Below are 25,759 nucleotides of genomic sequence, written 5' to 3'. Positions count from 1 at the left end.
TCAAGTCTTGCTTAGGGAATTCCAAACCGTGTATTTAAGTGTTGTTTAATTGTTTCACAACATTTATCATGGTTTCTATCTTCATTGTTGATTTGTTTTCCTTGTTATTGTTATTTATTCAGTCATAGCCTTTAAGTTTGATAGCTTACTTACTGTACCTTTATGTAAAATACCGTGGAAATAAATGGATTGAACTTTGAACTGGATTGAACCGTGGTGTGTGTGGAGGGGGGGGGGTTGCGGGTTGTACACGTTTTATTCTTTTTAATGTCTTCATCTTCCATAGCCTCATTGGCTGAGTGGTCTAAGGCGCTAGTTGTGAATACAGAAAATGTATCAGGGTAGCCGCTGGTTCGACCCTCGCCCTGGAGGTGTATGCTTTTTGATGAAGTTCAAGACGGACTGATTTTTTATATCACAGATTAGGTAGGAATTTAAAGCTATACAATTTTTAAATAAATAAATTTAAAGTAAACCCAATTAATTACGATTTAAGTCGGCAATTAACTTGTAATCAAAGGAAAATTCTTAACTTTATAGTTTATTCGTTGCTACTTTAATATCCTTATTCTTAATTAAGAATTATCCTGCTAGGGACATTCAATTTTTTTTCGATTTTGTTTTATATTACATACATGATAAGACATTGTAAATAAGGCAAACACAAAAAATATTCAAAACAAAAATGTAACCCCACAGTTAAATTTAGGATCTTGGAAAACTCCTTGATGGGACAATTTATCCATTGTTAGGTAATATAAATTGTACGGAAAGTATATAAAAGTACGTTTACACTTGAAACACATTGTAAACTCATGCGTTAACTCACAAGACGGTAAATATGAATAATAGATGGTAAGTAGTGATCGATTTCGATTAGACACTGTTTTATGTTTACTGTTATTGACTTTGCATGTAGAAACTTCAATTCCACAAGTATGAAATCAAATTATGCGGACCTAATTAAAGGCATAACAAATAAATATATCGTGCAAAACATGTAATTGAACTTGTACCACCCACAGTAAAAATATTCTTATAACCAACTCTATGTAATATTAAAAAGAAAACCAAATAAGAACAATTCTTCTACCGCTAATCAAAATACAACAATCTAATCATCGCATCTTACTATATGAACTACCATAACCATGCGTCCATGCGGTTATCATAGTTCATTATTTATATTCACTGTATTCATTTTTTATCGTTACTTTACTGTTATCGTGTCCAAACATCAGAAACATGCAAGTTTGTTCCAATCTCAAGGGTGTAAAATATTTAGTTGATAGTTTATATCTTATAAAATTTGATAAATATATAATATTACGAGAAATACAGTATAATCCGTGCTTGCTATATATTTGTTAGTTTCGTGAGTCCCTCTCCCCTCCCAACAAGGAAGCCATGTTTGAAAGGAGGAGGGACCGAAACCCACCCTGGGTGGTCGACTGTTATGGTGGGGTGACTAGTGTATTCTATAGCCCCGGGTGTCTAGGTCTTGGCAAGGAAATAGCGATGGAACCCACTCTATACGGAGATCCTAGGGAGAATGTACATAGTGCAATTTTATTGTACCAAACTTTTTATTGTTAGAGTTAAAATGTGTGTATTATCACTAAATATTGTTATTACTCGTGTAATAGTTACATATTTTATATTTTTAACGTGTAAATTTTAAAACTTAAATTATTATGATAACCTTAATTCTCTGTGACTAAGCTTAAGTATTCATTAAACTAATGTTATTTAAATTTATTTTTTACGGCAAACACCATTGTTACAATCGTTTTCATTATGATTCATGCGACAAGATACTTATTACATGCTGATAAATGTTGTACAGATACATCAGTGATACATATAATGAAAATGAAAAGATGAAAAACGTGTTTAAATTAAATTTAATTAAATTGTTAAACGAGGAAGCATTTTAGAGACAAAACAATCAGGCAAATTGAAATTCGCTTAGTCTGCAGGTTTGCTGCGGAGGGGGTATTCGAGATAGTTGGAACTTGTCGGACTATTTACTTCCAACAACGCGTTATTTTTCTGTTTTAACTTTTTAAATAAATACTACTTACTAACTACTTACTTAAATTAATAATTTGTTTGCAAACTTAATTATGTTTGGTGTATTCGTGCACGTGTGCTGAAAACCAATACGGTGATTCAATACAATTGACAAACAAGGATCACGCATGAAAACAATAATCCAATTCAGCTCTTAACATTAAAAGAACACTGCATAATATAACAATTGTAACATTTGATTATTTGTCATAATTAGTTCAAACTATCGTCTTCGTAACCAACTCAAAGTCCCACAAGATTCGCTGTATGGAATTGACAACTATAGATAATTTGGTACTTTTATTTTGGTATATTTTATTTGCGTTTTAATAACGACCGGTTTTAATGCAATTATTGTAACACTAACGTTTATTTGAGTCAAACTGTCACAACACGTTCATACGAATGTTCTATAATTATCAATCAAAATTGCGAAATATTTATGTTATGTATCTCAATAAGAGGATAGCCAATTAATAAATTGTTATAATAGTCGTTTCGTTGAGATCCGTGGCAATTACAATTGCAGACATGTGTTTTACTATTTTAGATGCGAAATTTGATTATACTGTATACAGTTCATTATTTATTGCAAAATATAATGTATGTATGACTAAAATTTCCTTTTACGGTATTTGGGACTGGCTTGATTTTGAATACAGTAAAAGCACTCATATGAAATAATATAAATTTTTAAAGGCAGTATAAGCATACGAATTCCTGATCATTCTATTGCAATTCCAATATTAAATAAACTAATTTTGATATTCAAACTCTTATGTTTGTTTTCACTTGAGTTCTTAACAATTATGTCCATAACGATAGAATAATGTAATCTATGTCACAACGCTAAACTTATGCACGGAATTATGCGTAAAGGAAGGGTTTAAGATAAGATCACTAAACTTACTCCATATTTGTCATTACATTGTTAGCTAATAACATTTATGCCCGAGCGGGTACGTTCAGACTTTAGTAGGCTTTAATTTTTAATCCATTTTGATGTTATTTCATGAACTTAAAAATTATTACAATAAAAAATCGTAAATAATACATATTTAATTGTTTCTTTTTTCATTCGGTAACAAACCGAAGTAGTAAATTGCACTAGTAGCGAATTTCCCATATGGGAATAAGCTATTGCCAAAGGTCTCAAGATAATAAATGAACCCAACAAATAATTGATTTAATTAAAGCCTCTAATGGCTACAGAGGAATAAAAAAAATTCGATGTTAATCGTGTGGAGAACAATTGACCTGTTGTAGTTAACTTGTTTATAAATCATTTTGATCAAATTTTGTAAAAAGTACCTATTTTATAAGTCATAAGTCATTTATTTAGCCAAATTAACCAAATACAATCAGCGTTAGCCACCTCAAAATAAACTAAAATACAAAACTTCTTATATAACGAATATAACGAACTATTTTAATAAAAACACAATTTATGGCATTCTTTGTAGCAAGCCAAATCAAATAGTTTATTGGGCCAGAATCAGCGAGCAAGGAATACCATTCCTTGTATTCCTTGGTATTCCTTGCTCGCCGGCCAGAATCAACATTAATACACGTTTTATTGGCTAGATCCTCAGAGTAAATGTAATTTCAAACGGAGAATCAATCCAACATTTAAGCGAGTATTTCGGTGGAAATCTGATTAGCAAATGGAAAGCCTCTTAAGAGTCTTCATCGGTGGTAGCCATATTGGATTTTAGTCTCATAAGAGCAATGTTAAATTTGACAGAACATACCATCATTTGAAGCAGCATGCCGGTGTCATTTATAATGATAGTTTTGAAAATGTATAATTAGGTTAGTAACATCGAGTACTAGGGAATAAGGAAATTATACTTAAAACATTTGTTTTGTCTTGTCTTAATAAAAATATTTAATTAGAGGCTTAATTAATGATTATTGTCTTTTTAAGAGGAGAAAAAATGACAAAAGTAAAATCTTCACTCCCTAGAGGACCACTAAACCTTCATTTTAACACCTCAATCATTATTTTAACACAACATTTAAGGTTTTTTCAAGGTTTCAAGGTTTTTTTTTTAATTCTGTTACAAAGTTAACATTGCTCTTATCTTACTATCACTGATACATTATCATGTACCAATATCACTGATGAAGACACTCATTTCGCAGAATTGATAAACCAGGGAATATTGAATCTGTTGAATGCAAATACATTAATGTAACTAAACCTACCTGAAGTATAAGTGGGAAATTTATCATAGCTCAACAATGAGTAGAATAAAACAGGGCTTGAAGAAAATATCTGTGACTGTGACGTCAAAATGACGTAGAATCATGTATTAGTTACTTGTATATGAAAGGAATTGTAGTATCACGTGGATATTAGGTGTATTCCATATACCTCATTTAAATCCCCAACAGACGTAAGTTATTAACGTTAAACTAGATATATATTCCATGTTAGCGCAAAATAACACGTCACTTTTCCCAAGTGTAACACTGTGCTCATAAACGCAACTTTAGTACTGCAATGTATTAATTGATGCTTTCCAAATCCATCGTAATACAGTACAGAACCTTTTGTCGAAATTAAAGATAGAAGCAACCATTTTGTTACAAGACATGATATGTTTATTTATAGCCCAGATATGCTATATACCAGATATCAGATATGCTCAAGCTACGAACGATGATGACAAACTGACAATGTGCTATGCTATATTTTTTGTGATCAATACAAAATAACTTATTCTTAGTCATATCCTGTGGAGATAAGCGTATGGTTCAGTTCCCATAGCCGAGCGTAAGAGCGGAAATGCCGAGATTCCTAGAAAGCGGCGGTTAAACCGAGCTGCTCTCAAAGCAAGGTCAATTAAAACGAACTGTATTATTTTACGACCAAAGGCGGATAATCCGAGGTCGGTTAATACGAGGTCGGTTAAGAGATGGTCTACTATAGAACTGTTATGTATATCGTTCTATTTCTTGAATGCTTGATCATATAGGCCTACCTATAGGACATACATGTAAGTGTTATTGGCATTTGTCGTCAGATTCACCATAGCCCCTGTGGCCCAATTGGATAAGGCGTTGGACTTCGGATCCAAAGATTGCGGGTTCGAATCCCGTCAGGGGCTTTTTTTATTTTTAATTTTGTATCTCTTATTTTTATATTGCATACATTATCATTGTTCATTATTTATATTCACTGTATTTATTTTTTATCATTACTTTACTGTTTTCGTGTCCTAATATCAGAAACATGCAAGATTGTTTCAATTTCAAGGGTGTAAAATATTTAGTTGCTTTATAATATTTTTAAAATTCAATAGAAATAAGTTTGTCTTGGTACAATACGAACACATCAAAACAGTGATTAACCTAACCTAACCGAACCGACCCTATTCGGTAAGTTACTTTTCCCATAAGTAGTTTAGGAAAGTTTGTGTCAGTGACTTATTTTGCTCCCAAAACGGAGTGAACAAATGGTAAGTATCTAAAGGCCTAAATGAAAAAATACGTTACGTTAAAATTGCTATTTGAGTCGTTACAAGCGAATTTATCGTCTTATGATAAATAAATCTGACCAAATTTACTAATACGAATCCCCAAACAAAATGCAAGAGCTTAAGAAATGTAAGGTCACAGAAAACATACTACTATAAGGTTAGTGTGTCTTCTGTGGTAAGGTCCACTTTCACTTAAAATTACTGAATCAACCATCTTTTATAAAATAAAGAACAAAAATATATAGCCTACATTTTCATTGACTTGGCCTATAATGCAGTGTTATAGTGAATTAGGCTACTTGTATTTGTTGATGATTATAGTAAAAATGATGTATCCGAGTGAAATAAATAATTAAATAAATTGTTGGCTGTAATTACGTCTTACTAGGCCTATAACCGTGGTGTGTAGGGGGGGAGGCGTGCGGGTTATATTATTTTTAATGTCTATTGTTTACGTAGCCTCAAAACGGCCGCGGGGTTAAAGGCGTTAGTCCTGGATATAAATTCTGAGACTAGGGCCAACGTTCGAGACCAGCCGGAGGTGTAAATTTTTGAAGTTCAAGACGGACTTCTTTTTTATTTTATTACAGATTAGGTAAGAATTTACTCGCTATTTTTAAATTAATCAATTTAAAGTTATCACAATTAATTACGATGCAAGTCAGAAATTAAATTGTAATTAAAGGAAAATTCCCAACTTTATAGTTTATTCATTGCTACGTTAATGCCTATATTCTGAATTAAGAATTAAAATTAATACTGCAACATATAACCTAACTGACATAAAACTGTTGTAGAGGACCATTAAGATCAATTTGTTACTTAGTTTAATACTATTAAGTTTTAATGAACGGTTTGATAGCGCATTCAATCCGATTTAATACTGTTCTTCCAAACAACAATGACGATATCATTATCGTGTTTTATTCAAGACCATTATTATAATAATAACACGAATTATTTACAATAGGCCTATCTAAAATTTGACGATTCATCTATTCAAAGACTTACCTACATCAATCAATCTTTCACACTACAACTAAAACTTAACTTATTTTACTAAATAATTTAAAATTTTAATTTAATTCATTCCTAAGTATTTAAAATTAATTTTCATAAAATCTGTTTTCATATTTTTTTTTTTTACCTGACTGTTTGAAAATTAGATTGAAGTAAATCAGATAAAAGTACCATCAATTCAAAAAGCCTAAACCAAAAAGTAAGTTAGCCAACAGCAATGTACTTTTATAAAAGTTTCTCCTAAAAATAAATCAAAAGATTAGGGGAGAAAAAATCGAATGAAATAAATATCGTAATTTAAATTTATTTCCGCGCTAGATCATAAACTTTATAACGAAATCTCAATCGAAAAAATCGGTTAACTATGACGGACGGAAAAGAAATGTTCCAGAGAAAATCGTAATTTGTTATAAATAGCCTAAAATAGCTTTTTTATTTAGGCCTACTCTAAATCAGGTAGGCATAATTGTTTGCGATAGTTACTTTATTCTTGAAACTTCATTAACGCTTTTGTAAACAAACAACCGAAATTACAAATATTACGCCTAATAATCTACCATTCTACTCATTTACTCCATACATCTTGAGCTTAGCCATGGATGATGCAATCATTTGATTGAACCCTTTACGCCTCTGGTTGATAAACCTGTAACTACAAAAATTCCATTCTCAAGAGCCATCTAGTTGTAATGAAAACAACTAAAAACTCATTGTTCAAATAATCTCCACTACCATACTGCAGCGCTAGCAGTTTCACTTTTTAGAGAAACGTCAAAGGCCTAATTGATAATTGATCCAATAATTGAATTCCAATTAAATATGGCTGCCGCTGCATCGAAGGTAGGTTGTCAGTTTACAGTTTAAAGGTTATTTTAATAGTTGTTTAGGGCTAAGTAAATGTATAGTTGGATATAAGTGTAAGGCTTAAAACTCAATGAACTAATTGAAGAAATGAAATTGTGTCATGGCGAAAACATTGAAAACAATAGTGAATAACAAAGTGTGATTTGGGCTAAGTTTAGATGAAAGGAACGTGGAGAACCTGTGATTTTAAACTCAAGTAAGATAAGTTAATCGAAGATAAAGTATCTAAGAGATAATCTAAGATTAAGTAATCTAGGATGATAAGTGAACTAGTTGTAGGCCTTTAAGTAAGATGTACCGATACGGTAACTAATGCTATTTTCTTCACATTTTGATGGTAGCCTATTCTAAATAAAATTCGGGAGATGAGTTTATTTAAAATCACCAAGTGTCTCCAAATCTTAGGCAAGGTTTAAATTAAAACTTACAAGCTAGGCCTAATTATTTAAACCTCTGTAACATCCCAATTACCCTATATTAGTCAGAGACAGTCTAGATTCAACTAAACACAACCTTCATAAATTAAAGAGATCACTTTAGTTGGCCTTTTACCTAGTTTAAGGTAGGCCTTGCTACCTTATTGGTTGTACTTCCCAACTCCCCCCAACTCACCTAAAACGTCCTATAAGACGTTTACTGTTCTTAGACACCAACACTAAGTTACAACTTTCTCAAATGAATTTTTCCCGCTAAGACTTCCTGTAGACACCATGCCTAAGTTAGATTGCTAGACACAACGCCTGAAAAACTCGCTTAAACATCGTGACAGGGTAGTTTACTATACTAGACACCTCACCAAGTGTACCTACTAGACACTAACTTACGCCCACATGACTAGAATAGACACCATTACCAAGATTACTAGACACCACGTCCAGATTACGGTTAGGTTAGGTTATGTTATTTTGGTAATGGTGTCTAGTAAGTTAATGGTAATGGTGTCTAGTAATCTGGGCGTGGTGTCTAGTAATCTTGGTGAAGTGTCTAGTATAGAAAACTGCCCTGTCACGATGTTTAAGCAAGTTTTTCAGGTGTGCGGTGTCTAGTAATCTAGGTGTGGTGTCTACAGGAAGCCTCAACGTCAACGAAGTCATTTAAGAAAGTTGTAGTGCTGGTGTCTAGGAACAGTTTAAACATGTCTTATCAGAACGTTTTAGGTGAGTTGGGGATCCAATGCTCAATGTGTAAAAAATGAGGTGCCAAAACTTTAACCTATTTAATGTCATTAGTATCCATTTATGTAACTTTTCATGCCAATATCTTTTTGAAAGAAAGGTACCGGAATTCCGTTACCTACGCCAAGAACCCCTGCAAATCGAGCACTGGTATTTCCGTTAAACTCATTGAAGGTATAATACTTTTTAGCTTAGATAACTTATGCATAGGCAAAACAAAAATTAAACAAACCATTGTGCAGCAATGCTTAAAAAGGGAAACCCAAAATATCTAAGTTAAATCTGTTAATCAGAGGCTTAAGTTAAATCTAAGTTTTTGAACTGGTTAGGTTAGGTTGTATTGCCCATTTATAATCTTACACTAGAAAAGTAATCTAGCCTTGCTCCCTGACTCCAATTGTATGTTATAAATGGTGCTTATTATTTTTTAACTTTTGCATCATTACTATACAGAGAGTAAGTTACCTTATGTTTGTCATAAATAAAGTTAACATGTTTTTTTTTATATTTCATACCCTAACTTTTCATCAATTAATAGTAAAGAATTAATTATAATGAGATTTAAAGCATTTCTATCCTAAATTAGTTTTTAGTGGAATAAAAATATTTATAGGCCCACTGATTTGTAATTTTTTTAAATTCGGAGTCAACCACAAGAGATAGAAAAGTTTAAGGGAACCAAATTATCCTTATTTGTTTTAACCAGAATCTTCCACAAAATTGTTTAAAAATATCATTAATCATTAAGTTAGTCTCTATTTATTAATGTTTTAAGGATTTAAAAAGTAATTAACTTATGAATCCAAAGAAATATCAAAACATTTAACATATCCTCTATTAATATAGATAACTTAACACAGGAAGTATGAGATTTTATTAAGGCCATTAAACCAAGTAGTAAAATGTTATAAAAAGCCTACTTATTGTACTCTGCTATAAATACTCAGGCTAGAAATTTTACAGCTAATTTATCTCAAATAAGTTACAGTTAAAAACATACTTCAAAATCCATAATTTTTTATGAGTTAACGACATAAAAAGTAGGTAGCAAAACAAATTACAACAACATTTTATAACAATTATGTTCAATAGACATTTTGTGGCGGTTCAAATCTCTGCGACCTTCCATGCAATCTACTCTGCTCGAAGGAGCAATTTTCAGTTGTTTACGATTAACTCACACTTTGAGCATTTTGATGAAATTATAATTTTGTTCTTGTCAAAAATATTTTTGTACATTTTGTTTAAAAGGATAAGCAATTAAAAAATTGTGCTGTTACATCTCACAATTTGCTGCTTAAAAATAAATGTTTTCCGGACCTCACAGTGTTATCCCGTAGGATGAATGTTGCGGCTTGCAGTAGGTTTTAGTGTAAGCACTTAAAAGATAGTTTTAAAAGAATACATTTTTGTTTTTGCGCAAAATATACAAGACACCCTACTCATGTTATTCGATAAATATCCGTGCATCATTACCGGTGGAAAGGAATCAAAGTGTAGGCCTACAATATGAGGAATGATGCCTAGCACCTGCACTGTTAGGCAGAGCCTATCTACTATGTCTGACGTGTCGCTTTTATTGTTAGGTATTGCTAAGTCACTCTGAAGTAGAAAACACACTAGTCCGGCACTATCTGATCTGATCCGTTCCGTTCATTCTCCGACTGGGTCGGACGCCTTCAGCACTTTTTAACACGTTCACTCCCGCAACAGTACAAAATTTTTCATTCATGGACCAGCAACTCACATATGCTACGGCCGGTTTCTGACCATAGACTACTGTCGTATATATGTGACGGCCAGTCACATTAATATAGACTGACGTCACATATTTGTGTTAGTGTTCCAATGTTATCAAAACGCTTATATCTTTGCAACTGTCTATTTGAAGGCACTAAATTCTCTAGTCTACAGGGATGTCTGTCATACAACTGCGTCGCTTGGTCTGTGGATATGATGATTAAGGGATTTCATATGATAGTTGGAAAAACAGTTTTTTACTATGCTGCATCACTAATATGTATGGTGCATTATCCTATGTAGCTTTTATATTTGTTCAGTTATAAACTGTTCTTGAAAAATCTGGGTTTTATTAATATCACCTAAAAACATAAACAAAAATTAAATGCATATATATGCGACGTTTGGGCTATTTAAAAAAATATAACAATTTTAACTATTGTCTTCGCTATAGACCCGGCGTTGCAAATATGCAACATTACAATAGTTATCAAAAATATAAAATCAAGAATATATTATTTACACGATTGCAGAGTACCTATTGCAAAGTAAATTATCACTGTTTAACAGATTTTCGCCATGGTCTGCATGTACTTTTAACCTAGGGACTACCGGTCTATGTGTAAGATTGTAAACAGTACCTGATAACTGTATACCTCGCCTTCGGTCCGTAGGAATGACCGCGGCGTCGCATATGTTACGCTCGGTAGTAAATGTGTTAATGCAATAACCATAGCCTTTATTAATACAAGGGTCAAACTAGTGGGTTTTGTGCTTTAATGTTGAAAAGCGCTTAAGCACTCTAGGCCTACCTAAAGCATCGTTCTTTCTGTTGGGCTACAATTACTATGGGTGCGTTTTCTAACGAAATTTGGCTCTGACGAATTTTGATGATTTTGCACGAAGTTGTCCAAACAAACGCATGTTATTTAGTGAGTGTGTTCACAGTAGCAGCCACTTTTAATTCAGAATAGAACGGAAGTTGTTAGAACGATTTGAAAGATCAAACAAGTTTGATTTTTTTATGCCACCCGCGGCTACATTTGGGCCTGTGAATTTAGTTAGTGACAATAGTCCTTTGAAGCTTGATCATTTTACAACTCGTGGCATGTAAGCTTTCACATGACCGACTGCTACTAGCAGTGTCTAGTTCAAAAACACCATATGCCGTCATGCGGGTTGCGTCAACTGTCCTCCTGAAGGTGGTCAGTACGTGGAACACAGAGAGTCAACCCCATGAGTCAGCAGAAATGTTTGCAGTACTGTCTTATCCTTACTTCCACCAACCCTTTTTTGTCATGAGCTGTACAATGGATAATGGATGAATTAATCAGTCTTATGTACGTGAACAGGTGATTGTGGGATATAAAAGACAAATATTCAAAACACTTTTCTGGTTGGTCACACAACTCGTGAAATAATATTTTAAACCCTCCTTTCTCATCTCCACTAACAAAATGGTCAACCTCCTCTGTTTTTCCACTATTCAATAACTATACCTATCTTTAATAAGACTCTGAAGAAAATATAATTCATCCTTTTAGTTGGGCTGCACACACACTAACAGAACGTCAGAAAACGTGTTCAGAATAACCACCATTTTTATGAGAATTGCGAACATTATAAAAAATATTAAAATTTTGTCAGCAAAGTATCCATAGAAACTATATAGCCTTAGGCAACTTCTAGCCACTCACTCTTACCGTTAGGCATCACTTAGCTACTATTACTGACATTTCACTCTTACTTTAAGGCAACCTTATAACCATGATACCTACTGTGTTGCTCTTACTGTTAGGCAAAGCATTTCTACCTTACGAAAAATAAAAACTTATATTATACCTAACGTGTCACTTTCACTGTTAGGCAACATCTTGCCACAATACCGTTCATTATGCCCATATTATTGATACAAAATGTAATAGATTTATTTAGAGCCTACGATACTTTTTAAATTTTAACCTCAAGCATAGAGAAATAAGGTACAGGGGAACATTCAATGATACACTTAAAGGGTATCCAGCACCAGCGAGTTTGCCAAGAGCAAAGTCCTACACCCCCCCCCCCTCACCATCGTGTACTACAATGCTCACTGTGGAGAAAGGCCCTGTGCGATAGAAATTTCCTCACAGCGCTTGCTGTTTGGGCTCTTCCTTGCTCGTCACAAGTATATTCCCGGCACAATATACCAGAGCTGAAAGCGCACAGTCCGGTCGTCTCATAATAATGTATCCTCTGTTTCTTACTTCTCTATGCTTCCTACTAGACTAAGCCCAGTTCCAGGAAATTTATAGAATCCCTATTATCCACAAGAGATACATTATATTGGTGGATAGTCTTATGAAATATAATAAGTTAGCATGTAATTTGTTCTTGTTAACAGAATATTTTCTTTCTTTTCAGGTAAAAATTACCTGCTGCCCAGTTCAGAAACAGATCAACGACTGTCCAATATGTTGCCACGAATACCAGATCATGTCAGCGGAAAAAGATTGTAAGGGTGAATTCATATTTTTTTTCTACGCCATTGGCAATTTAGGAGTCACGAGAGAATGTTTAGTGGATGTGTTGGGAATTGAACCCGTCCTTTGCACCGAAGTCCGAGACGCTAGTAACACAACCAAACAAACCTATTATATTGTTGTGAATTATATTGTTAAAATTCTAAGATCTTATACATTTATGTGTTATAATAGTTTGCACCATGTGTGTAATGAATAAAAAACAGTTTAAATAGTACTATTTGTCGATAAAATTAACTCAAGCCTACCTAATGAGCCTTCATAATATTCAATTTTTGCTATTTATATAATATTCCAAATTAATAGCTTTAAATATCCAGTGGCGATGACCCACAGTGATTATCATCCTGTAATTTTTGGCAATTATCTTCTAAATTAATCTCCTTTGGCAGTACTAACACGGAAAAGGTACAGTTGATGTGTAAAGAGGTGGCATACATAGTAACAACTACCCTTGTCAAACAGGCTAAGCTTGTTGGGTATGTTAAACTTGCAGTGACCCAATCTTTTTAGGGCCGTATTACACTAGGTCACCAGGCGATGTCACCGGTGGCGTCACCGGCGACGTCACCGGTTACTGTACGGGCAGCCAGCCTGAACACCAGAGAAGTCACCAGGAGTGAGACCAACCCCCAAAGTTCCTCCACTCCAGTATCTACATTCAGCGCTGTCACCTCGTTGTTACTCTTCAGTTTAAGTTATTAAGTTATAGTTAAGTTAAGTTAGATAGTTATATAGGTTACTACTCTTCAGTAAAAAAAAGTCTAGTGATCAAAAGTTATTATTAATTAAGCGGGGACGATATGCAGGGAAGGGAACAAGGGAAGATGACTCGGTAAAAAAGCCAGTGTATTGTGAAAGGTGGTGGTGAAAAAGAAACTGAATGTAGTAGCATTTCTTCATAGTTTTCCGACAATACGTCCACTCACTACACTGGCAACAATCTGAACTTGCAGAACACGAAAATACAGTGGTGACGCAACCGCGGTGACTGTGTGTAATATGTCTCATTTGATTCAATGCCCAGCGACAAATCTTGGTCACCAGTGGTTACTCGTCTGGTCACGGGGCAGAGTCACCGGTCCGTCACCAAAGGCTGGTGACGCAACCGGTGACCCTAGTGTAATAGGCGCCATAAGAACCAATGCCCACCAACCAGTCATGTCACCGGTGACGCCACCGGTGACGTCGCCTGGTGACCTAGTGTAATAGGGCCCTTAGGTCATGACCAAATAAGCTATCTTACATCCTTCTGCAGTCAAAAATTTCCATAAAAAGAACACTTGACTATTTTCGTTGCTAATGCATCATAATGCATGTCAAACATCACAATAAATAATGAAAAGTTCAACTTCAGTTCTGATCTGAATTATGGGTAAACATTTTTTATCCTCAATTGGTTGTCAAGTACGATCATAGGTCTTGTAGTTTCTATGATTAACTGGCGGAATAGTGTGCACTATCCAATCCTCCTTACTACCTCAAAACACACCGAATAACTGTCGTCTGTGTTTCATTTGTGGATACCAAGTTAAAGATTTAAATTTGTATACAGTGCTTCTACCTTCTACCTGACAAATTTTGACAAGGTACTACTAAAAAGTACGTAAGAAAGTCTTCAGGGCATTAATGATGAAATGATATGTAGTTTGTGTTTTATTTTGCCATAGGCCTACGTTCATGATCAAAACTTAGGCTTAAATAAAATTGGAAAATTTTGATCAATTACCCACTCAAGTTAAAATTTGTACAATAGAATTGTGGCAGTGCCTAACCTAACCCAAAAGTAACTTTCTCTATGTAATGTAAGGAATTTAATTAATTCAGAAAAGATTCATCAATGTGGAAAGAATTCAATAAACAATTTGCACATAAGAAAAATACCGCATCAGATCACTGATCAATAAACGTACCAGTTTATAACGACCATCCACCAAAGGGAAAAAACAATTTATGCGTTATTACATAGCCTTCTCTAATAAAAGGCCGCACCCAACAATGTGGTAACATATCACTATCCGGCCTACTTGTTACAATAATACCAGTAATAACAATATGCAAACACTAGCAGTGTAAAGACGCTCAGTAAGCCGGGATTGCGGCTTTCTTGTTGCGGCTTTGTATCAAAGGAGACTACGGTCACAAGTATTTCAAAACATCAGTTTGTAGGGATAAATTGGTACTTTAGTCAGTGGCGTAACTAACGCAAATGCAACCAATGCGGTGAATTGGGACGCAGACCTTCAAGGGGCACAAAAATATTCTGGAAATTGTTTAGCAAAAAATATCTCCCTGTAGCTTAGAGAAAATAAATGTTAAAAATATCTGTGGTACTATATTCCATTACAGTCACAACAGAATGTTGGTGACTGTTTTATTTACTATTGTTGTTAACTGGGACTGTGCACATCTGCGCAATAGGTGCACATCTGTGCATATCGTATTCTTATCACAAGAATAGACTGCTCTTGTTTATTTATCAATGTTAGCTACAAAGATAGACCAGTATAATTTTAGTAGTTTTGTTGGAGGTTATGGGGGGGGGGAGAGAATGAGTCTACGAATAGGGGCGCACGAGGAATACTTGCATTGGAGCGCAGTCAAACTAGTTACTCCACTGACTTTAACATTATATGAATGCCACATATTTTACAGCGCTCTGCGGGGGTTATGTTAGGTTGGGTAGTCATAAATATGTTTGTAGGACTTCCCTCGTTGTTATGAATTGAACAATGCCAGATGAGTCATACTTTCTATTTATGATAACCCAACCTAGCATTCTCCATATAAACCCAAGGTACCTATAAATTATCACAGATGTTTTACACCAAGGTGTATTTTAATTACTGGATTATATCACTAAATATACCTGTTATGTAGGAGCATTATAAAATATTAAGCATGATTTACCCTGATTACGATCTACTTTAATCCATTTTTCTATTTTAGATTTCATGTAATAACCAGTTATACATATATGTGTGGTTTTGAATGTCTATTTAGTTTCAAGCCCTTTTTTATGTGTGTATGCTATTCCTGTATTATAAGAGTACAGTCAACTCAAAAGCTAATCAGTGGTGGCGATAAGAGCCCGCAGGCCCCCCTTCAATTTGATCGCTGAGCCCCCCTCTCTCAATAGTCTTTAAAAACATTATATCACATGTATTACTACCTAAACTTGCACTTTAGCTTGGCATAACGTCTCCCGAGGCATTGAGGCGTCGTCATCGTCTTCCATGATCGTGGCAAAATTGTGAATACTTCCTGTAGTCATGGAAGAATTATTATCATAGTCTACCGTGATTGCAACCAAACCTATAGCATCATTAGATAACAACAACATCTCCGGCGTTCACGGCCCAATCCCTAATATCTCCTGCGACCCATGGGGACGGGAAAAATAAATTATTTCCGCAATCACGGCAAAATCGTAAATATCTCCCTTAGGGAAAAATAAACGTCAATAACGTCTTCCACAATCTGGCAATGGCAACAAAATATTGAACGCCTGCAGCTGCGGAGACATCGTAATCGTCACCTGCGGGGAAATGTTCTCGTCGATATCTGCGATCGCGGCAAAAACGTAGGCCTAATCTTTCAATTTCGTGAGCGTGATCCTCGCGGACATAAAAGCTTTTACTTTCAATTGGGAATTATTGTATTGAGTACTTAGATAATTTTACTTTTAATTTCGTGAGCGTGATCCTCGCGTCCATAAAAGCTTTTACTTTTATTTGGGTATTATTGTATTGAGTTCTGAGATAATCAGCTCGAGCTTGATTTTCTGACTTTGTGGTTGATCCTCAAGCTGGTAGGCCAGGCTCTGCTCAGGTCGAAAATCAAAATTATATAAAGATCAACAGTTTCCAAAGCAAACCGATTTTGAACCAATCTGATTTGGCCCAAGGCCTATAAGTAAGTAACAGTTCTTACCTGACTCGAAGTAAACAAATCTAAATTGCGAAGTAAACAAATCTAAAGTGCATCGTCCTAATTGTAAGAAATTAAATTAAATGAAAATCCTTAATTCGCCGATTTTATCACACACAAATTGTCAAATTCATTTAGTTAAATCAGCATTGAGGGCTGGGGTGGGTATCAGTGGGTTTTGTAAATATGTTTTAGTTACCTCAATAGCAATTCCAACACCAGTCTTCAACGCTGTTTGGATGTGTGTGCTGTAGAGACGAGACTGCCCTGTCATGCCTGAAACCATTAAACAACATTAGTACACATGGAAACTTGTTTATTAGAAGCTTTTTTTTTCAGAGAAAGAATGGGTGAATTATTTATTAGCTAGTGCACCAGCCACCTAGGTTAATTCGCCAATGATTGTAAAAAAAATGTCAAATTCATTTAGTTAAATCAGCATTGAGGGCTGGGGTGGGATCAATGGGTTTTGGTAGAGTAAAGACAAAGGTAAATACCTATGTTTTAGTTACCTCAATAAGGAATTCCAACACCAGTCTTCAACGCTGCTTGGATGTGTGTGCTGTAGAGACGAGACTGCCCTGTCGTGCCTGAAACCATCAAATAATATTAGTACACATGGAAACTTGTTTATTAGAAGTTTTTTTAAGAGGAGTTTTTTTAGAAGATTTTTTGGCCAGTGCAGCAAATACACTGGGCTATCTAACAACACACACACTGCCTAACCACCGGCCATTCCAGGCCGCAGCCTTCGAAATGGCAATGACGCAAGTAGTGTTGTTACAGCTGTTTTGTTTGGAGGCAGCTAACGGTATTTGTATACTTTTTTAAGAATACAAAAGCTTGGATACTGAGCTTTCAAAATATTGATTTCATTTTAAATGTACAGGAATAAATTTTCAATTTATATTGTTTTGATTTTCAATTCTATATGGTTTATTTTCAATTTTTTAATAAATTTATGTTTATAAATTTAAATTAATAATACGCGAATCAATGGGCTGGTGCCACCTGTCTGCCAGGTTATCTTACGGGACATCTGACACTAAACTCCACTACTTGCGACGTAGCCAATCCTACCAGGCCGCGGCCTGGAGTTAAAGGTGGCCTAACAAACGACACTGGGGACAGGTACATTTAGATATATAAAACAAGAAATAAGTAAACAAACGGCTAGTGGCTCGTAAACTCCTAGATCTGTGTACTCTAGCCTTGAGTGTACTCTCTTTTATAAATCAAATTAAAATGATATGAGCCTAGCTGAAAACTAGACCTACATGGATTCTAGATTGACCAGCATTGTTAAAGCGGTAGGCCAACAGGTCTTATCAATGGCCAAGGAGTTTCAGCCTTTATCCATACAGTTAAGTCAGGTTCGAGGTTTGATCCTTGTTTTTAGTCAGGTGCGATGCACAACTCTTGAGGAGTTCGCCTGTCAGTAGAGGGGAGCGAGCTAGTCTAGTCATAGAGCTCGGGGCTTCAGAGCCCAAGGTCCTGGGATTAAATCCCCCCAATAACCAATGGATGTTATCTACGTGATAATGCCACGACCCTCTAGGACTGGCCTGAAGTAACGTGTAGAAAGTTCCCAGCTCGAACCTTGGGTCCTAGGATGTGAAGTTGGGACACAGTTCTTATTGGTGAGACCATCTAAATTTACAGGATGGGTATACAGTATTCTTAAAAAGTTGTGCCACAAATTGAGCATTTTGTTATTTTCTGCTAGTTTTACTGAGTGTCCACCAAAACATATTTTATAAATTTTTATTGCTCATAAAATAAGTGAAAAGACTGGCATGATTGAATCACTGAATAGTATCGTACCTGGACAGGGTTGGATGTAAGCACAGGCGAGCCACCCGACATGGGGCCTACATCACAAATAAAACGGCCCCGGCCCGTACACAATTACAATTTTACATAATAATGTCACTGGTCATGTTTCAAAATCATAACTAGTACGTTCAATAGTGTAGTTATAAAATTTACAGTTTGGGAACTCACCATGAGAACTGACATTGGAGATGTACACAATATCAACGCTTATTCAGTCTGCTGTTTTCAACACTGTTGATGGGCAAGCTGCCGTGGCGAGAGATTTGAACCAAGCCTGAAATCACCAAACAACATTATATTAATAAAACCTGTTTATCATAATAAAGAAAATATAAAAAAATATATGATTTAAAATTTTGGATTCCTCAAATTTCAACCTCAAGCCAGTTTGAACTTTGTCACCAAAAAATCTATTACATAAATTTGTTGGTTTGCTAAAACTATTTAAATGCATTAACGTAAAGGAGTGATACTCTTTTACTCTTTCTATATTTATAAAATAAAACAGTCAAGCCTCAAAGACAAAGAATCTCTTTCAATCTCAGTGAAAACCAACCGCTATTTTTGCGGTTGATATTTTCAGCTATCTAGTAATAATTTTCCCAGCAAGACAGACCGAGAAGAATGGAGGCGCATTATTGCGGAGGCCAAAAACTACCACATCGGTAACGTAAGGTAAGAACGCTAGTGGAGCAGATGGTATTGTGCTGCGCAAAGGAAGAAATAAGCACCCCAAAAACATTGTTGGATAGCACTATGATGTATTCAGAAAATATTTTCCCACAAATCTTCTCTGACAAAAATTTTAATAATTTTTAAATAATAAAAACCCTTCAACATTGATAACATCTATTTTGAAACATTGATTTTATAAGCGTAACTGTTGTATAAGAAAGTAAAAAGCAAAGTTGTGTTTCAAATAAAAAAAAACTAAATTTACAGAAATAATTAGCTTAAAATATGTTATGTTTTAAATTATGCTGTCTAGGGTAATAGAATTTATGAATATTAACAGTGGCAATACTTAACAATAGTTATTAAGGATAGCATTATTAAAGTGATCATAAAAATTTAGTAATCTATAGGCCTAAAGTTAAATAACAATGGTTTGGAACCTACAGACAATTTTACTGGCTTTAAGTCTCAATAACTTTCAGAAATATTAAATTGGAAGTGTGCTAATTAATTTAAAACTCAGATTATCTTTAAATATTATAACCTCTGCAGTTTATATAAACATTACCTTGTAGGAGCTATTCTTGGAAGTGTCTTATCACTATCTCCAGCTGATGAACTGTTTGTTTGGATGTAAAGACTCTCTAAAGGACTGATTAATGTTGTTTTATCAGTGCAAGCTCTGGGCTCCAGATAAACTATCTCCTATTATATACAAAACCACATGTTGCCAAGTCATATCCTTCTGATAGACGCTGTCATCAGAGTGGTTTATGACAATCAAAGATAAAGTTTACATTTTAAGACTAGGAGATGTTTACAAGATTTACTATTCATATAATGTCCCTTGTCAGATGAATCAAGGCTGAAGACAGTTGGGATTTGGTTCACAACCAACAGTTAAATTTAAGTTTATTTTGTATATACAAGGGTTGTCTGTAATGTATGCTTTGAGCTTTTGTCAATCAGCTAGTTAAAATCTGAGACCAACGTTATATCCCCAAAGTCATCTATTATTCTAGCTGTTTCTGGCATCTATGAGATGATTAAAATCCTCTTAGTACTCGAAAACCAAAGAAAATTGACGCTACCAAATAAATTATGTTTGGTGAATAAATTCCTGTAGGCAGGGGTCAATCATTGTTGAACATAGAAAATTTGTATCAGCTTAGAATTATCCTGTAAAATTAATTTATATTAACTTTGTTGTGAATTTGGATAATCTTAAACCTACTTTGTTATGATAAAGTAAATAATGACAGAGTTTATATGACCATAAATAATTTTGTGAGGTAGATACATTATTTTGTTTGGTCACAGTATCATTCGCACAAAGACGTACAGAATTTTTTGTTAGTTAAAAGGTTATACAGCAACAAAAAACAAAAAGAAATGTTTCAATTGCATAGCTGAGCTGTTGATTTGATTACATGGTTTTCAAAATTTGCGGAACCGACTAAACTGAGTGGAAGTGTGAGACGTGCCTTAGAGAGTCGGAGGCTGTACATTTTTACACATCAGGCCACGCAGCGGGTATTCATCAGAAGAAAATTTTACTGGCCGATTGAAGTGTTTCCTTATTGTAATAATTTCATAGAGATGTCCCCTATTAGCTCGACAATCCTTGACGTTCAGTTCTACCGTGAGTTTCATTCAAAATTTCCTTAATTTGGTTACTGCTTCAAAGAAGACTTATTGACAAAAGTAGTTGGAGTTTTCTACATCCAAACACTTTACTCCATTCACGTCCATCAACAGGCGATGAACTTCATCAATAGTGGTTGAAGACTAACAGAAGTCAGATCAAAGAACACGAGTTTTACTTAACGGGAACATCAATTTTCTTTCACAAAGTTTTTGAAAACACTAACAAGACTAATTGTTCCGTAAATGAGAAATGGATGGAATAGTTGCCTAGTGTGTGAATTAGTGGAAGGAGCACAACGTTGTTTTAGATTCGAACTAGATCATTTGGCTGTGACAAGAGCTTGATAGACCTTAATTTACAAACAACCAACAATTCATTTTCAACAACAATGCTGCTTAAAATGCTCTAATGTTGGACAGAATTAGAATTTCAATTCATAAGGTTTGTCAGAGTTTTATTTTGCTTGTAATACCATTATCCAACTTCCAACGCCTTCAAATTCTGTACAATAGAAAATATAGTAACTCTTATTACTGTATTTAAATACAATTTCAAAAATATTTTTAAAAAATATTTCTGCACTGACAATGTTTTTGAAAGAAAATGAAAACAATTTTTATGAATCTGTTACCTGTGTGTGGATTTGTAGCACGCTAATCCAAAAGCTTAATCCCAGGATTGTTATCCAGCTTCATAATGTAGAATGATCATTCATCTGTCTGCAACAAATAAATGGAATACGGTTTTATGTTGTAAAAGATTAAATGAACTTATCATATTTTGAGCTATTTAAGTCACTACGATAATTTAGGAGAAATTAAAGAACAGTGAAAACTTCTCAAACAAAAACTACATAGGTAGTTTGAACACTTGATCATACCGTATACCAAAGTTCTGCACATTATGTATTGATAGAAACACCATTTATGATAAATGAAAAGTAATATAAAAAACAAAACTTTAATGTTCACTATTTTATGTACTGTAATTTAAAAGTTTAATTTATCATCTACTAATGACAATGATTGATTTGTAATAAGTTGGTTGTAATGAGTAGGGATTGCCTAATAAACTAAACTTGGTAAGTATAACCATTGACTATATATATACCTACGTATAACTAAACTATTGGTTAGTATAAAAAAGTGTATTGTGGAAAATTAATTGTTTTATGGACCTGATAGTAATAAACCCAATTACTTACCAATTGTAATAATTTATTTTAATATCAACAAGAGTAAATACAATATTTCTACTATAGAATAGTTATTGCTATTACAAAAAAATAGCAAAAAAATTGTTATTACTATTTTTTTTTTGTAGGTGATATTTTGAGCTACCAAAACAAATCTCCAAGATGAACAAGGTCATAATATGGATTTTTAAGTCTGTAAACTAACTGAGCTTACACACCATCGTATCATTTACTTGATTGAAATAAACTTTTTTTTTTAATCTTGGTTACTTAATTACCAAAAACAAGTTTAATATTACGAATTCAATAAAGCAACATTTTCAAAGACTTTAAAATATTAACTCATTTTCCTGAAAACATGTTTTATCGATTTATATTTGTACCATGAAAAACATAGACTATACCATAAAAACATAGATGTAGTAATATAATAAAAACAACCAATTTCTTAAAGTCAAAATGATGAAGAAAAGAATAATACTTGATTCAATATTTTACTTTTATTGGTTGTATTTGACAAAAGTAGTCATGAATACGGATCTATGATCTGATGTACATGGGCAAATTAAGACATATTATTTATTTAATTAGTTCAAAATATATAAATGACAAAAACCAATAAAAAAATATGTAAATTATATCCTATTTCTTTTAACTCAAGTGATATTACCAATAACCTTATCAAATTAAAACACAATACCTATAAAAATTAAATTACATCTTTTAAATAATAAATTTAAACTATATTCTTTCAAATAATTTTAATAGTATTTTGCCTTTTTTTAGTAGGGACGTAGCAATAATATTGATACGAGTAGGATTTCGATACCAGTGGTATCGGTCTCGGTATAGAATCAAGCAATATTTTATCGTTATCGAAAGAAAATATCCAGTACCTATCAGTATCATAAAGACAATATGATGCATTAGGCCTATTGAAAAAGTAGTTCTTTTCTAAAATGTGTCCTGTATGTCTATTTAAACAAATCCTAACTCTCATTGAAAGAAATGTGAGTTTGGATGGGCACTGTATTCAAAAATACTATTATTTAAAAATCTACCATTTGAAGTAAGTTAGTAGGCCTAAGTACAGTTTACAGAGTTACAGTATTCCTATTCCATTATTTGAGTATGCAATACATCAAGATCCCTGTTTTCCTGTCTCCTGTCCTAGGGGGATTAACTTTATGTTAAACACAATGTTTAATCCTTCTAGCTCCTGTCCTAACATCACTATCAGTGTAGTATGTCCTCCGTACCCACTGCATAAGTCCATTAGGCCTACAGTCTTTAAATTTGGTTAATTAGTAAATATTCAATGTTCAAAAAAACTTAGAACATTTTATTCTTATAACAATGCTAGCTGTTGGTCTTGGCTTAGAAATTGCAAAAATAATTGATTTGATGCTGTACTCATTCGATGCCTACGGTATCGATACTTTTGTTGCGATATTCTTGTGTTATCGATATGCAGTTCCTATACGGTATCGATACCAAGTATCGGAAGGTTGGTGGTATCGCAACGTCCCAATTTTAAATATAAAACTTCGTTTTTAAGAAATATGTTTAAAAAATGTTTGTTCAGTTGTAACATATTTTGAATACATTTCCACACAATAGCCGTGAATATTGACTCTAAGCCCATCGCCTACATCAAAGTGGGAAACTGGAGAGAAATGTTTTGAAAAGTTCCCTGCTACCTGGCAGAACCCGAGTGGTGGTAAATGTGTTTTACAACCCTGCGAAACTGATGGTCTATGATGGTCGTGGCCGGTCGGGTACAGCTCGGCCAAAACTTCTGTGCGCGTGAACGGGTCGCTACTAGCCGAACTAAAACATACGGGCACCGGCTATTGGCAGTGCTGGGGGTAGTGGTGGTAGTGGTGAGAGAGTAGCAAGACACAAATGTTTTCACAAAAGTACCCCCGCCAACCCCCTCGCCTAGACTCAACCAGATCTGGTCGCGCGCACAGAAACTTTGGCCGACCTGTATCTTGGGACGGTCATAAAACTAGTGGCAGTTCGGTAACAGTCCGATTACAAGGGTAGCCTACGGGCTACGCCGAGACCCCCCGAGAGAGACGTCTACCTAACCTTACACGCATAGCGTCAGCTGATTTTGTAATACAATTTGATAAATATTTTTGTTGGTTTCCAAATTTACCTTTACTAAATTGCAATCAAGCTAAACATAATTCTCTATCGTGTGAATAAGCCGACTTTGTCATTCAGTATCGATTATAGGCCTATCGATTCCAATTATAACCTAATAGAATATGAACCGAATAGGAGCTAATATTCTGACGATGTTGTTGACTCATCTATCAATAATCAATATCTATCAATACGACTTATATCATAAGTCGTAATTAAAGAGTTATTGACCACCTAACAAAATCATTACAGACCTAAATTTTCAATTAACTATTATTTTGATTGTATGTGGAGTTGTAAGATTGACGTTTGCGACCGTTCGCTTCTAGTCGCCACTAGGTGCGCTAGGTGTAACATCGTAACAGTTCGTCTAACCACCGCTAGGTGTCGCCAGTGTTGATCTATCCTTCTTAATCCATCGAGGTTTATTTATTTAACTATATTATTAATTCTATGAGGTGCAATTAAAAACTGGACCTTTCCAAAACAAATAAACATGGTATGGATGCAAAACAAATCATAATTTTTCAATTCAAATCTCCGTTATTATACTAATAACGTGTTTTTGCTTGCAGATTCTCGCCGGGATTTTTTGGTAGCTGGGACACGACTTCCCCAAATTGCTTAGAATCAATTGTACTCCCCAGTCGACTCGACGGACGGTGACCAGTCTTCACTTCCAGAACTGCATGCCTGCAAATGAGCAATTTTTAAAAAGCCGAGAGTCGTAATGACCTTACGATGATTGGCTTATAAATCTCAATTCTTTTAAGTTAAGGTGCGTTAGGGCGTACCTCTACTATAGCGCCTCGATTTCCTCTTCCAGGAACTGAAACATTTTCGTATGTTTCGTTCGTTTTGCAAGGCTAGGAAGTCAGGTACTGAAATCGAAATGGTCTATTGTCTGCCTATATTGAGTTGAGTATAATATATGTTAAAGTAATCTATAGGTTACGGAAAACAAGAAAAAACACATAGTCTTTTCTCTCGAAATTTATCACGGGCTATAACATTTTTGAAAAAAAAATTAAATGCTTACCTTCCTCATCATTAATATACTTCATCAATGCAATAATATAAATTGAATAGTACTGTTAGAAATTACTATTTTCCCTTAAATAAAAAGGTAGGCTATAAATATGAATAATGAGTAGTTGTATTATTATTTATCACGTCGAATGAAATCCATACGATAGGCCGATAAAATAATAATAATAATTTATTTTAATTGTAAAAATCTAAGTTCAGATTGTTAAGTTAATTAATAATTGTATGAGTTCAATACATAAAAACAACTTACATGGGACAGTTTTAACGATTGAATCTACGAAATAAATATTTTCTGAAATTTAAACCTATCAATATATATATCCATAAACAAGTAAACTAGCCTACAACAGTTTTCATTTTCTCCATAAGCACATGGGAATTTTAAATTACAC

General features: G+C 34.2%; 1 non-coding gene across 1 annotated transcript; it reads left to right on the top strand.

Moving 5' to 3' along the window:
• Positions 1 to 5,112: 5,112 nt before the first annotated feature.
• Trnar-ucg (transfer RNA arginine (anticodon UCG)) lies at positions 5,113 to 5,186 on the top strand. Its single transcript has one exon. It is a non-coding gene; the product is annotated as a tRNA-Arg (tRNA).
• The last annotated feature ends 20,573 nt before the right edge of the window (positions 5,187 to 25,759 follow it).

The sequence above is a fragment of the Macrosteles quadrilineatus genome, unplaced genomic scaffold, assembly GCF_028750875.1.
Source record: "Macrosteles quadrilineatus isolate MER2022 unplaced genomic scaffold, UCM_ALF_1.0 Scaffold_7__1_contigs__length_78375512, whole genome shotgun sequence".
NCBI classification, from domain to species: domain Eukaryota; kingdom Metazoa; phylum Arthropoda; class Insecta; order Hemiptera; family Cicadellidae; genus Macrosteles; species Macrosteles quadrilineatus.
Note: the sequence above shows the minus strand (reverse complement) of the source record. Positions and strands in the feature narration are given on the sequence as shown.